Genomic DNA, 16,130 nt, shown 5'->3' with positions numbered 1-16,130 from the left:
CAATATCAACACCTTGCTTGTCACGTCCAGCCCTGTCCATGCTACGGTTTCTAGAGAAAGAACATCACCAAGCATGCCAAGAAACAACTGGCCCTGAATCCAATCAGGGCTGATCTCTTCCATCAGGAACATTTGTATAGTAGAGGATGCAAGAAAAAGAAATCCTCAAAGAACTCTCTTCTGAGAACACACCCTGGCTGTGTACTCAGAACCTGCAGGACCCCCATCCAGGCACAGCTGGAACAGGACTCCCATTGACACTGAAGAAGAGCAACTCTAAGCAATGGAGACTATTTTCTCCTCCAGTTAGCACTGAGGTTGATGGAGCTGAGTCTATCATATGCGGTCATGAATTACGGAAAGATTGGGGTAAGGATCACAGTCCAGAAACCTGTCATGCCAGGATCCATGGCAATTTTCCATGAGAACCCGTCACCATGTGGCCCAGCTGAAACCACAACCGACACTCAGCCTGCCCCAACCCCAGCCGGTCACTCGTGGGCCATTTCAAGTTTAAGTGACCTAGTAGCAGCAAATAGAGCTTGAAGGCTCTGGGTTCACATCCAGCTCCAGACACTTCCCAACCGGGTGATCCCAGGCAAGTAGCTTAACCTCTCTGAGCCCTCTGTCAAGTGGGAACAATAGCTTCCGTGTCAGGAACGTTTAGGAAGAGAATGCCTGTGAAGCTCTCAACACAGAGCCTCGCACAGGGTAAGTGTTCGCTCAACATTGGGACCCCACTCCCCACCCCACCAGCTCCAATCGCTCCCCGGAACTGCTGGGTCTCCTTGTCTTTGTGGAATCTGCTTCTCCTTGGAGCCAGCCTATGATTCAGTCACCCCCATCCAGCTGGGCTGGCCTCCCGCGTCCGCCTCTCACCAGCCAGCGCTTAGCTCAGCACCAGCCCCTTCTCTCTATCTAACACCAAAAGGTATTGATTTCCCTGATCTATTTCCAGGATGCAACACTCTTGAAAGCCACCTATTCCCCTCTCTTTTCCTCCATGACCATCACATTCCCGGCTCATAGGCACTTTCCCTAGAGTCCAGGGTCCTCAGCTACCAGGGCTTAGATCCGTTTCGTTTTGCACTGGTTTAAAGGTCAAACATGAATTTTTCCCCATTATTGTACTGTGTCTTGTCACACAGACTCTCTCTGTTTCATGCATTAGTCACAGTCTTGCTATCAAATTAAATATTCCTCGGTGGTTATTTTTAGAGAAATCTTTTTCTAACTCTACATGGTGCAATGATGTGTGTGCACCCACAGCTCTGGGATCCAGGCGTTACCAGGTGGGCTCCGAATTGTGTGAGGGCTCAGATTCCTCTAGAAAGCAGCAGCCAGTGGAGTAGTGGAGTTTGTGACCTGGTTCTGTCCATGGAACCCCCTGCCCGGCCAAAAATAATTAATCCCCCAGGCCTTGGATGATCCAATCATTCATCAGTCAGTCTAAGAAAGGCCCAAAGTAGACTCAGCACAATTGTGAGTTAAGCGAAGCAAGTCTGTAGCACCCCAACTGCTCGTTTGGTTCTCTTCTCATTCCTAGTACAAGAGCACCAGGAGTAATCGTGTCTCCACACCCAACACCCCCATGGAAGGAAAGGGCTTGTTACCCTCTTGATTGAAGCCTGAGTGAATGGTGGTGGTTACACGGCTGCCTACGCCCGTGGGATCTCCACCTACTGAGGCCAGCATCAGTGGAGAAATGAAGCCCCCCAAACAGAAATGCAGACCTCCCTGGAGTGGGTGCACATGAGGAAAGACGGACTTGCTAAGAGCCAGTTCTCTTCACCCACTTGAAGGCACTGTGAGGATCAGAAGCCATACAGGCCTTAGACTTAAGGAACTCACAGTGGAGTAGAAGCAACGAAACCCACAGAAAGTGACTAAATAAGACAGGATTTAGCACTTCTCCCTGGGGCACGGACTGTGGGGAAGAGGTGGACTTCTCACTCCTAATGCTCGTTTCCACGTGCTGGTCTCCACTGGCTGTGATACCTGGGCCTCACTCACCCAGAGCAGTGACACTGGGGGGTGGGGGGAAGGGAGGAGGTCAGCTTCATCTTGGGTTCAGTTCACAAGTCCAACCGGCCTCACACTAAGCTGCTTTCTCCCCCCAGCCTTCATCAGTGAAGAAGGTGATGCTTTAGCCTCCATCTGCATTTTATTTCTCAACTTATTCAGAAGTGGGATGGGAGAAGGGGACAATTTATTGAGGGCCCTCTCAGGGAGCCCCCGTAGACTATGAATGCTTGGATGTTCAGAGGCAGGGAGGCCAAGTGGACAGGAAAAATCCAGGACGGCTTGGGTGGGGAGGCAAGGTCTCTGAGGACTAAGTCTGGCTGAACATGGCTCAGGAGTAAAGGGGGCACTCTGGCTGGAGTTCTCATGAATGAAGGCACAGAGAGACGAAGTAGCAAAGACATGGGGAAAGCAATGATGAGGCCAGTGTGACCAGAGCCTGAGATTTCCCTGGGAGAGGTGGCAGGTGTGTGGAGGCAGATGACAGAATTCCTAGCAGTCAGTAGAGACTAGATTGGTCAGTCAGTCAAGGCATGTTACCTAAGGGCTCTGCCAGGTCCAGGGAAAGTAACTAGGGGCAGAGTTGAGGATGGCTTAGAGGAGAAAGTACAGAACAGGCTGAAAGGCTACTGTGACTGCCCCATGGGTCCCTGACGTTGGGATCTGGGCCTAATCTGGGGAAGTGGCACTGAAAACCAGGCAGCAGAGACCTCAAGAGGCCTTCAGGAGGAAGAATGTGACCATGAAAACTGGCTAGCGGGTGAGGGGGAGGCAGTACAGGAAGACACAAAGGTTTGACCGTGGATCACTGCCCTGGGTGAGGAAAGCCCTGACGGGGCCTGTCAAGCCACTGGGAGAGCCACACTGGGAAAGGTACAGTGTGGGTCACTTGATAGGATCTGCTCCCCCAGCGAGGAGAAATAGAACAAGTAAATGAACAAATGGGAAAATGAGCATCTTCCCTAACCATCAAAGAAAGACAGAATGAACCCACAAGACCTCTTCATTGGTCCATCGAATAAAAAGAAAAAAAAAAACCAAATGACAGTGTGCAGGCAGTTAGGTATATGAGAGTAAGCTGCCTCATGTGGTGTCTCCCAATGGGGTGGGTCTAGTTGACCCCCCTCACCAGCAATAAGGCAAGTGGATATCACAAACCCACAAAATAAAGAGCCAAAATACGGAGAAAGCCCAGATGTCCATCAACAGATGAATGAATAAAGATGTGGTGTGTACACACACACACACACACACACACACACACACACACACAATGGAATATTACTCAGCCATCAGAAAATGAAATCTTACCATTTGCAATGACGTGGATGGAACTACAGGGTATTATGCTAAGCGAAATAAGTCAATCAGAGAAAGACAAATACCATATGATTTCATACGTGGAATTTAAGAAAGAAAACGGGATCATAGGGGAAGGGAGGGAAAAATAAAACAAGACAAAATCAGAGAGGGAGACAAATCATAAGAGAATCTTAACTACAGGAAACAAACTGAGGGTTGCTGGAGGGGAGGTGGGTGGGAGGATGGGGTAACTGGGCGATGGGCATTAAGGGGGGCATGTGATGTAATGAGCACTGCATGTTATATGCAACTGATGAATCACTGAACTCTACCTCTGAAACTAATAATATACTGGTGTTAATTAATTAAATCTAAATAAAAATAAATAAATAGGGGCGCCTGGGTGGCTCTGTCGGTTAAGGATCTGCCTTCAGCTCAGGTCATGATCCCAGGGTCCTGGGATCGAGTCTCATGTCGGACTCCCTACTCAGCGGGGAGCCTGCTTCTCCCTCTGCCTCTGCATGCTTCTCCCCCTGCTTGTGCTCGCTCGCTCTCTCTCTGTCAAATAAATAAATAAAATATTTTTTAAAAAATAATTTAAATAAATAAATAAAACCAAAACAAAGAAAATGGATCGAGGGAAAGCTCCATCCACATAGATATTCACTGCATATATTGTATATATATAGTCTGTATATATTTTATATATATATATAGGAAGCAACCCAAATGACCACTAACTAGTAAGGGATGAATTCACTGAACATGGGGCATTACTCCCTGCAATTTTATGCAGCCAATAACAACAATGAAAGTCATTTATCCACATGGAGAATGCCTATTATATAACATTCAGTGAAAAATAATCATGCCCAAAACTCTGTTCACAGCGTAGTTAGAATTATGCAAGAACAATTGCATGTGGAAACAAACCAAAGTAAAATATACCGAAAAGTAAACCTTTCCCTCTTTTCTGCAATTCCTCAGAGTATGTGTTGCTTTTAGGACAAACTTACCTGTACAGAGCTGGCAACTTTCTCAGGAGACAACACACACAGGCAGGACATGGAAATGGACCACAGGGCACTCTGGTACCCTGCGCCCTAGGGTCCACCTCCCACCCTCCTTGGAGCTCATTTCCTCTTGGTGATGAGCATGGAGGAGTTCTTTTTTTTTTTTAAGATTTTATTTATTTATTTGAGAGAGAGAGAGAGAGAGAGAGAGAGAGAATGGGAGACAGAGAGCATGAGAGGGAGGAGGGTCAGCGGGAGAAGCAGACCCCCCGCTGAGCAGGGAGCCCGATGTGGGACTCGATCCCGGGACTCCAGGATCATGACCTGAACCGAAGGCAGTCGCTTAACCAACTGAGCCACCCAGACGCCCGAGCACGGAGGAGTTCTTGAAGCTGGACTTCCATTATAGAGAGCCAGGGACAGCACTGGGCATGGATTCCAAAGTTTGTTTCATCCTCTCCTCCCTCCCCAGGGTGTCTTGTCTACACATCCACACTGGCTGGCGCAGCCCCTGACTTCCAGAGCACAGGGCCCATTTTTCTTTTTCCCCACCACCAGTGAGGGCTTTGGTCTCTTAGCAGACACCTAGAGCTCTGCAAGGCTTCCTACTGGATGCTTGGAGAAAGGCTGCCACTCCCCTTCACTAAGCTCAACGTCTCCACTGCCCTACCTATAGCTCCCACCTCTCCAGCTGGGCTTCGAGCTCTATCACTCCACTGAAATGCCTGTGTTAAGGCTACCAAGGATGTCCGTGATGGACAATCTGTTGGTTGTCTCTCTGTCCTTATCCCACTTTCCTGCTTAGCAGCATCCAATACAGTAACCATCCCTTTCTTGGAACACTGGCTTCAAGAGACTTCCAAAAAACTATACGCTTGGTTTTCCTCCTACCTTACGGTTCCCTCTCAGTCTATGTTCCTGGCTCCTTCAAGTCTCCAGGGCCTCTGCCCCAGGATTAAGTCTCCTTTTCCATCCCCCTCCACATTCTCTCTTTTCTTGTCTGGTTTTGTGGCTTTGGATCCCATCTAAGTCACGATGTCTCCCAATACCTTGCCCCAACCTCCATCACTCAGGCTGCTCTCCTGACACCTGGCATGTCTTAATAGTACCTTGAAATGAAGGTGGCCAAAGCTGCATACCCCAAAATCTCCTCATCTCAAGAGACAACACCTCCATCACCCCAACAGCTCCTGGCAACACTAGCAATCATCCTTGGCACCCTTCTCCTCCCTCCCCTAGCCCCATCCATTCTATAGTGAGTTCTATGACTCCAACTCCAAATATATTCCAGATCTCCTACCATCCCAGGCCAAACCACTCCCTTTCTCACTCAAAACTCTGCAGCCTTTTGTTGGTCTCCCTGCTTCCACTTTTGCCCCTACAATTCTTCCCAGGCAGCCAGAGGAATTTTTTTTTTAAGTGTAAATCACAGCATGTCATTCCTCCAGTCAAAAGAATGGCCTCCCAAGAAACAAAGCCTCTACTCTGCTCTCACTACTGCTATTCTACATTGTATTAGAAGTCCCAGTCAGTGTACAGGCAAGAAATATAAAGGCATAAAGATTGGAAAGGAACAAGAAAAGCTGTCTTTATTTTTTTTTAAAGATTTTATTTATTTATTTGAGAGAGAGAGCACATGAGAGAGGGGAGGGTCAGAGGGAAAAGCAGACTCCCTGCCAAGCAGGGAACCCGATGCGGGACTCGATCCCGGGACTCCAGGATCATGACCTGAGCTGAAGGCAGTCGCTTAACCAACTGAGCCGCCCAGGCACCCGAAAAGCTGTCTTTATTCACAGATAACATTATTGTGAATGTAGAAAACTACTAGAGCTAATACATAAATTTAGCAATGTCACCAAATACAAGATTAACATAAAAAAATCAATTGTATTTTCATAAACTAGTAATAAACTATTGGGAAATTTAAAATTTTTTAAATTCTACTTACAATAACATCCAAAAACTAAAAAGATGAGCAGTTAATGTAATGCAAGATGTGCAAACAATAAAATATTGCTGAGAAAAAATTAAAAAGACTTAACAGAAAGATATGCCATGTTCATGGATTGAATGTAATCGAGACCATATGGTATTGGCAGATAGGTAGACAACCAGGTGATCAACAGAAGGGAACAGAGTCCAGAACTAGACCCACACGTATATAGTCAAGTGGTTTTTGAAAGAGTGCCATAGCAATTCAACAGGGAAAGAAATGTTTATTTTTCTTCAAGAAAAACATAAACCTCAATCCTAAGCTCCTTCCACATTCAAAAAGTCAATGGCGAGTGAATCATGGCCCCAAATGTAAAAGCTAAAATTATACAGATTATGGGGGGAAAAACATAAAAGGATGTTCATGACCTTGGGGTAAGTAAAGATTTCTTAGAGAGGACATAAAAAGCACTAATCATATGGACTCTGAAAAACAAACTGAGGCTTCTAGAGGGGAGGGGGCGGGGGGATGGGTTAGCCTGGTGATGGGTATTAAAAAGGGCACGTTCTGCATGGAGCACTGGGTGTTATGCACAAACAATGAATCATGGAACACTACATCACAAATTAATGATGTAATGTATGGTGATTAACATAACAATAAAAAATTTAAAGATTAAAAAAAGCACTAATCATAAATACTGAACTTCAAAAAAACTAAAAACTAAAAACTCCTGCTCATCAAAAGCACCCATTAAGAAAACAAGTGGATAAGAAAACAAATAGATAAGCCAAACACTTCCATCACATATCTATAACAATGGATGTGTATCCAGAGTATATAAAGAACTCCCATAACTCAATAATAAAAAGGCAAACAATCCAATGTTTGAAAATAGTCTAGAGACTTGAACAGATTTACAAATGGCCAATAGTCACACGAAAAAGTCCCCACCATCGTTAACCATTAGAGAAATGCAAACTAAAACTATAGTGAAATACAATGAAAAACCACAATGAAATACTATGCACCATCAGAAGAGCTAAGGTAAAAAGGACTGATAACACCAGATGTCGATGAGGATGTAGAGCAATCAGAAGTCTCATAAGTTGCTGGTGGGAACATAAAAGGATACAACCACTTTGGAAATCTGGCGTTTCTTAAAAAGTTAAATATATCCTTAATGTATGTCCAGAAATTTCACCTCCAGGTGTTGACGAGCCATTTCAGTCCTAAATACTTACCCAAAAGAAATGCAAGCATATATCCACATAAAGACTTCTGCGTGAATGTTCATAGCTGCCTTTTTCATAATAGCCAAAAACTGGAACAGCCCAATAACCATCAAATTGTGGTATATTCATAAAATGTATTATTACTCAATAAGAAAAAGGAAAGAACTACTAATTGCAACAACATGGATACATCTTGAAAAGAAGCAAAAGGCACTAGACACAAAAAGCTACACGCTTACCTACTTGTATAACTTATATGAAACTTCTAGAATAGGCAACACTTATCTATGGTGATAGAAATCAGATCAACGTCTGTGATGGGGGGTTTGGGGGCACTTTCTGAGGTGATGGAAATGTCCTATATCCTGACTGGGATCCTGGTAACGTGAGTATATGCATTAGATTAAAATGATCTAACTTAGCCAAATCAGACCTATAAATCCAGAGAAGAAACTGACGGTTGCCAGAGACAAGGGGGGGTGGGAGGATGGGCAAAATTGGTGGAGGGGAGTGGGAGATACAGGCTTCCTCTTATGGAATAAGTAAGTGACAGGAATAAAAGGCACAGCATAGGGGGTATAGTCAATGGTACTGTAACAGCGTTGTACGGTGACCGACGGTGACGACGCTTGTGGCGAGCACAGCATAATGTACATAGAAGCTGAATCACTATGTTGTACACCTGAAACTAATGTGACATTGTTTTTTAACAATAATCAATTTTTTTTTTTTTTTTTTTTTTTTTTTAGAGAGCGAAGGGGAAGGCGGTGAGAGGCAGAGGGAGTGGGGGAGAAAGAATCTTAAGCAGGCTCCATGCCTAACACAAGCCCGACATCATGACCCTGAGATCATGACCTGAGCTGAAATCAAGAGTCGGACACTTAACCAACTGAGCCACCCAGGATCCCCAACTATACTCAGATTTTTGAAAATTATTTTTTAAAAAGTAAACCTCTTGGAAAAATAGGAAAAAATGTGTATGTCCTTAAAAATATTATTAAAATTAATATAATAAATATTTTAATAAATACATATTTTAAAATAAAATAAAATGATTTACCTTTACACTTAAGATTTTACTTTATATAAATTATAATGCAGAAACAAACTTTGGAAACGACTTGTTTAACCATAGCAGTGGCCAACTGACAAACCTATGGACTGTTCTTAGAGCCCATCACAGACCCAGTGCTACTCCTCATGGGAACTGAGGTGTGGACGTTTCCATAGCTCCACCTCAGATGTGCTCTGGAGGGTTAGATACATCAGGCCTGGGAACACAGAGCATGTATTTGACTGCCTTCATTCATCAGGCCAACCCAGGTCTTGACTTCTGGGCTCAGAAATCTGACCTTGGGGACACCTAGGTGGCTCAGTCGGTTAAACGGCTGCCTTCAGCTCAGTTCATGATCCCAGGGTGCTGGGATCAAGCCCTGGATCAGGCTCCCTGCTTAGCAGGGAGCCTGCTTCTCCCTCTGCCTGCCATTTCCCCCTGCTTGTGTGCTCTCTCGCTCGCTCTCTCTCACTTGCTCTCTCTCTCTCTCTGACAAATAAATAAACAAAATCTTTTAAAAGAAAATTTGACCTTGGAGAGCAGGAGTGGGTATGGATCTGTGCTCTAGGAGATGGACCAAGACTGCCAGGTAGTGGGCTGTATCCTGGGGCCGAAGTCTTTCCCTCCTTGGGCCTAGAACCAGCTGGTACCCTTAGGGTTTGTCTTGTGCTTTGGAGGTGGTCCTTGGCCCTCACCAATCTGAAACTTTGTCATCCCTGTCAACTGGTCCTGTGGGCAGGAGGTGGGAGACTGACTCTCCACCACCCAATGCCTGAGGGAGAACTCAGGTTCACATGTAGTCTTTGGAGAAGAGGAATCCATCTCCTGCTCCCTCCCTCTACTCTCTCCTTCCTCCAGGCTGGCTCCCAACACTGTTTTCTCCTGGCTCCCTGGACCCCAAGCTTTGGCTGTTGGAAGCCCTTCTGGGTAAATGGCACATCACCCTCAGTGTCTGCGCTGCAGAACCCTTAGCAAGGCATGGGGGCCTCTGGATCCCTAGCTGCCCTGGCCCTCTGGTCAGATCAGTCGCCACCTCCCCTCCAGACCCTTCTCTCCTCCCCACACTAGAAAGAGTCCAGAGCCCCCAGGTCCGTCCAGTTGAGTTGGACTATCTCAACTCTTGGAGCAGCAGACTCTGTGATTATGGTGTTTTCTCCTACGTTCTGACATCGAATCCTCTCAAGAACCCTGTGAGCATCCTTGCGGCCATTTTATGGGCAAGAAAACTAAGACTCCAGAGAGGGAAAGAGGCTTGCCCAAGGTCACACACGGCAGCTAGCCACAGGCTCCAGGTGCTTCCTGACACCAAACCCCTTCTCTATAGCAGGAAAGAGCAGTGGCCGGTCTGTGAGGGGTTGGCCTTCAACCTCCTGCAGAACCTGGAGTAGGCAGTGGCGGACCTAGCCCTGTGACATCCACGGGGAGAAGTCCGGAAGCTTTGGAAGATACTTTGGGGGAGAGGGCAGGAGGCAAGGCTTTCCCCTCACCCCCACCCCCATCCACCTCAAGGATGTGGTCCACATCGGGGGTCTCTTGCCCAGATGCAGAGAGAATCCCAAGGGCCTCTTGAGCAGTGGGGAACATGATGGTGGCCCTTGGTGCTGGCAACAACTGGCCAGTGAGAGAGCACTAGGGGCGGCCAGTTGGGGTCAAGGTCTCCAAACCAAGCTGAGTAGTGGGGTCACTCAAGGAGCTAGTCATAAATGTAGGCGCCATCCAGGCTGAGGCAGGTTCTCTTCTCTGGAGCCTCCACCTTGAAGGAGCCTGCAGGGAGCAGTCCCACCTTCAGCCCCAAAGCCAGGACTCCAGATCAAATAGGTCACAGCTTCCAACATTTCCATAGCTGCAACTCTCTCCCTTCTCAAGGCACAGCTAGGCTATCGCTTACATGCCCAGCCTTCAGGCAGTCCCAGTCCTGGGAGCAGCAGAGAGGGGGACGTCAGCAGCCAGCCCAGGAGCCAGAGGTCTCAGACTCAAAGAAGCCCCCCCCACCCCTTTAGGCCTCCAGGATCCTAGGCCGGAGCAACCTGGTGCCCCCAGGACCAGTCTCCCCGTATACCTGCCCCTCTCTGCATGCCCCTGGCATAGCCAGCCCCGTACCCCTGCTCCCAGTGCCAAGCACTGACACTCCCCTCACCTGAAGGCCCCTGGAAGGGAAGCCTAAGTAAGAGCCATGGAAGCCCCAAGCAAGTCGCTGACAAAGTCCTATTTAGGAGCAAGTGAAAGGGGAAAAGAGCTCTGCAGGAGGTGAGAGCCCAGAGGGCCGAGAGAGAGACCTCTGAGGCCAGGGAAGGGCCCCTGGGCAAACCAGCGGACAGGCGGGGGTAGAAGTGTGGGGGTAGCAGTCTAGGCTGAGAGGCTGGCCTGTGAGCCTCAACTTTCTCATTTATAAAATGGGAATTAAGTACAGTAAGGCACTTTCCAGCTCTGACCTTCTTGGATCTAACCTAGAACTTCTCTCCAAACCATGTCTGAACCACATCTGTGTTGACTTTCACTGGCCCTGGATCCACTTCCATCCTTGGAGGGCTGGGTTTAGCCCATCCAGGAGGGCACAAGGAGAAGAGGCACCACCTGCCCTTCAGATAATCGGACTCTGAGAAGCCCTGAAGCTGGAACCCACAAGCTCTTCTAGGCCCCTCCCCCGATGCTCTCCTCCACACCCCCAACTTTATGGCCATTTCCAGGGAGCCTTCCTTTGTTCACAGCTTCACTATTAACTTCTGTGTGGCATTGGATGAGCCAGCTGACCTCTGGACCTCCTCCTTCCCAGAGGACAGAACCTGGCTGCCTGCCCTTCTTCTAAACCTCCTTCTACCCACTCCACCTTTGTCTCCTCCAGGCAGCCCTCCCAGCTTCAGGTGGGCAGGATTTATTCCACAGAATTAACTGAGAAAACCCACCTGACCTCAAGAGCAACAGAAAGAAGAAAATCTTCCAGGGTCAAGCCCTAAAGGGCAGGCGTGGGAGGTGGGGTGCCTGTCCTGGGAAGAATACCCTGGGGTCCCCTCAGCCCTTGGCATTGCTCCCAGCCCAGGCTGGTGGCCTGCACTGACTCATGGTCTGGGGAGAGGAGGGCATTTTCTTCCCCTGGCTGAGATTATGGTGAGCGACTATTGCTGAGAATCTCTGCACACCCCCCACCCCAGGATCTCCCACCTGAGCAGTCACATAACTCCAATAAGAGTGAATCCCAGTTACAGGAGCTCATTAACAGGAATCGAGCCCTGTCTCCTGGGCCCAGGAGCTGCATCCTATCTCTGTAGCCTCTGCCTCCAGAGAGAAATTATATCTTACTGCATCTTCTCTGTGTGGAAACAGACACGGCCACTGGCTTTGCTGATGTTAACAGCCCCAGCAAGCTTTATATCCACACTTTAGCGGACTCAATTTATTGCCAACGATTAGATGTTAAAGTTGTCTCAAGAGCTGATGTTCTATTTATAGAGTCAAGGGCCCAGGGAGGGCTGATTCAGATCTGTCTAAGCTGTCCTGAGCCCTGTGCCAGACCCTATTCTGGATGGTCAGTGGCAGAGCCTGGAGAAAGACACCTCCAAAATTTCTATTTCCTGGTGCTCCATAAGGCTGCCCACACATCCACTTGTGTCTAAGGGAGGCTGAACTAGATCAGCACTCTCTCGGCACATTGTGGTCATTTTTGCTCCTCAGATACTTGAAAGTCTTTTGAGCCCCAGGGCCTTTGCACTTGCTATTCTCTCTTTTTGGGATGCCTTTCCTCCTCCTCTTCTTACAACCAACTCCTTGTCATTCATCCTCAGCTGAGTGTCCCCTTCTCAGCGACCTTCCCTGAGCTTCCTCTCTCTGTCTGTCACCCCACTTTGGCTATGAGGTATGTCACTAAAGAAGGAGTTCCAACTGCTTAGCATGCCCCTCCCAATAGCCCAGAGAGGCTTGCCCACATTAGACACTCTGAGTCAGCTCATCCCCTCATCTGGCTGGTGTAGTGACCAGTGTTGTTTCCCACAGGGCCCCTTCATGACCCCATGAGGAGGAGTTCTCTGGACTTGCCTGGTTGCCATTGCTCAGAGCCTCCTCTGCCTCACCTGTCTCCCCTGACAGCCCGGGCCAGTCCCTCTGCACAATCCACTAGGCCCTGGTCTGACAGGAACCTTCAGAGACAGAGAGAGGCCCCAAGGGCAGGTGGGCAGCTCAATCAGACTCTGACTGCAGCTTCTCCCAGCAAGACAGCCTGCTTTCTAAAGGCTTTTAGCTTGAAACTCAACACTTTCCCAGACAACATCAGACCCCACAGTCTCTCGTGTGAGGACATTTCTCAGGACCTGACACATGCTGAGAGCTCTACAGAGCTCTGTGCCTCCCCTTTCACAGTCTCACAGTCCAGGGGACAGGTGTCACTTGTCCACATGTTGTAATGAGGAGATGGGTTCAGAGAAATTAAGGGAGTTGTCCAAGGTCACCGAACAGAGCTGGGAGGAGACCCCAGGCTGCGTGACGCGGCCCAACTTCTCTCTCATCCTCAGGGAGGTGCCCTGACCTTAAACCATCCTGAGAGGGGCCTGGCGTTCCCTTTCCAGGTTCAGGGGTTAGAAGGCATGGGAGGTCACCCCCAAGAGCCCTTCCTCTGGCAGCCAGGGGCAGAGAAGACCAGGGGAGAGAAGGGGTAGGTTTGTGGCACCTGCAGTCAGGCCAGGTCAGGGAAGTGGTCAGTGGGGGTTGGGACTCTTTGGACAGAGATAGCGTTCCTCTTAGGGAGGGGACTATAGAGCCCCATACTTCCAGGTTCAGACCTGGCCCTGCCACATACCACATATAGGAACCTGTGCACTCTATCCTGGTAGAGCGCATGCCCTTGCCCTAAATCTTTGTCTTTCCAAATCTGCTCAAGCCTCGGTGACTTTGTCTGCAAGCTGGGCATAACCTCGGCCTAGGAGGGCTATTGGAAGGAAAGAAATGTAAAGGAGATCTTGTATGAGACATTCCTGGCACACTCTAGGTGCTCAAAACATGGGCTCAAAATGTGACTGGAAGGCTGAGCCCAGAGCTGGGAAGCCCAGCCCTCTCACCCACCTTACCTCTTCTTGGTGGGCCCTGAGACCTTCCATGCAGCCCCCGCAGCCCAGATGGGGAGACACGGCCCATGAGTCAAAGCCTCATCAGCTGGAAGTGAAGGTACTGGGGAGGGTCTCCACATGGGGCTGCTCCATGGGGCGGCTGAAGAACTCACCGAGTTCCTACACAGAGAATCCTGGCCAGGTCTGAGAGTTGATCGGCTTGCTGTGAACACAGATGAAGGCTGGGGTGGCGGGGCGGAGGGGGGAGGTGGATTTATCCACACCGCCCCTGCCACAGGAGCAGGTATTTGGGGATAAGGTAGGCTGCCCAATGCCTCCTCATCCCCATCACTTCCTCTTTGTCCTAACTTTCTCTGAACTCCCCACAAGAAAGAGGAAAGTAAGCCTGTCTCCAAGAGCCATGATCACCAGTCACCTCTGATCCCCCTCAGCACCTGGTTGCAGCCCACCAGACAGTGCAGGCAGCGGCTCGCTGCCTGTCCCCGTGGAGTCTGGACTCTCTGAGGGCAGGGACAGTGGAGAAAGGACAATCTTGAACTCCGTTTGCCACGTCAGAGCCCAGTCATGGACCTCGGCAAGCCATTCAGCCACTCTGAACCTTGGTTTCCAATCTGTAAAATGGGATCATAATGCCTCCCTGCAGGATTTGATATAAATATTGTTTGTTACGTGTCTAGTTCAATGGTCCATAAAATTTTTTAAGCATATAAACTCTTGTTCAAATCTCGGAAGAAACTCCAATACACAAAAGAGCTCTGTTGGAAGCAGGGGTAGAGGGCCCTAGGACTCTTCTACCACATCCTAAAGACCTGGGGAGTAGGTGTGAAAAGATCTGGCCCCTGACAAGCAACACGGGAGCCACCTGGAAGTGCCACGGCAGCAAAAGGAGGTGGACAGGTTGACAAACTAGCATCAAACATGGGGTGTATCTCTAGGGGAGGCGCATATGGATGCAGACGCGAGAGTGCCCTGGGAACGCTAAGAGAGAGAGGCTACCAGCTGCCCACTGCGTCACCCCTGGGGTCCCCACTCTGCCTTCCTGTAGGAGACGGCATGAAAAACTGAGGGATCTCCTTGCCATGGCTGCCTCTCACCCATTAAACCTACTTGTTCTCTGTTTCTCACACAGGTCGACCCCATTCCTGCCTCCTTGCTTTGCCTCCCCCTCTACCTGCCAGCTGGAACGCCTTTGCCCTAAATCTTTGTCTTTCCAAATCTGACTTGCCCTTCAAATTCACACGTCACCGCGTTCTGGTAATCCTTCCATGTTCATCCCCAGCCAAAAGTAGCATTCTGACCATTCTTCCTCTGACCTTCTCCAGCAGAGAGGACAGTGGCTGAGAGCCTGGGGCTCAGTTTCTCCATCTGTAAGATGGGACTGTGAGGACTGAGATGGTCCATGTAAAGTCCCAGCACCGTCCTGGCACACAGTAGGCACTTAATAAACAGTAGCTGTTCATCGCGATGTCATGGCCTCCCCCGCCACCCAGGCGGGACCATGGTTCCCTCAGGCTCTGGTACACAGTAGGCATCTACTGAATGCTCACTCGGGTGACCAGCAGGTGGCCCCACACCCCAATTAACCTGCCTTGACCAAATGCTCTGAGCCCTGGGAAACTGGTTCCCTGAGCCTCCGGCTGCTTTCTCCTGGTCATGGGAAACAGAGAAAGGGCAGGACTGGCAGAGTCTTGGCGCCTTGGCATGTCGCCTAGCAGACACTTGGGCAACATTGCTAACCATGGCCTTTGGACTTGGCTGCCCCCTCCCCTTTTCCACAGCCTTGCCCACCCTTGTGAGGATTACTCCCATTTAAGGGGTAAGAAAACCTTCCACTGGTGGCAGCATGTCTGCCCAGGGTGCCGGAAGGATCTGGCCCTGCTTGATCAATGTCTCAGTTTACTGATGAGGATGGGGAACCTCAAAAAGTGGAACAGTTTTGCCCAAATCCTCATGTAAACCAAAGCTCAGGTATCCTGGCTCTAAGCTAAATAATCCCACCCCACCCCACCCGCAGGGAGGGAGGTGGACTTTCCAGACCCTTTCCTGCCTTTGATTCCAAGGGGTTAATGTGTTGGATGCCCAGTAGGACAAAGGGAATAATTTTACCCTGCTGGGTTTAAAGGCAGCTGCAAGGACCCACTAGAGATGCAAAGGCTCAGCCCAAGGAAGTCAGATCTAGAGATGGCTATCCCAGGGCCTATGCCCCCTCCCCACACCTCCCAGAGAGAGAGAGAGTTTCCAGCAGGCCTAGGAGCACTGAGCCCCCTGCAGAGGTTGCGGCAGCCTGCATTCCAGGCTCAATTCTGGCGCTGCGGTGGAGGGGCTGAATCGAGGGCAGAGAGGGGCTGGTGTGGAATAGCAATGAGCTAGGCTGCTGGAAGCCAGCCAGCACCAGGTTTGCAAGACAGAGAACTCTGCTGTCAGCTGGGTCAGGGGAGCATCCCTGGGAAGCACTGGGAAGCAATGTCACACACAAACACACACACACACACACGTGCACTCACTCGTGCACACATG

The sequence above is a fragment of the Callorhinus ursinus genome, unplaced genomic scaffold (genome assembly GCF_003265705.2).
Source record: "Callorhinus ursinus isolate GAN/ISIS: 27379988/994484 unplaced genomic scaffold, GSC_fseal_2.0 scaffold15, whole genome shotgun sequence".
NCBI classification, from domain to species: domain Eukaryota; kingdom Metazoa; phylum Chordata; class Mammalia; order Carnivora; family Otariidae; genus Callorhinus; species Callorhinus ursinus.
The sequence above is the reverse complement of the archived record's forward strand: the minus strand, read 5'-3'. Positions refer to the sequence as shown.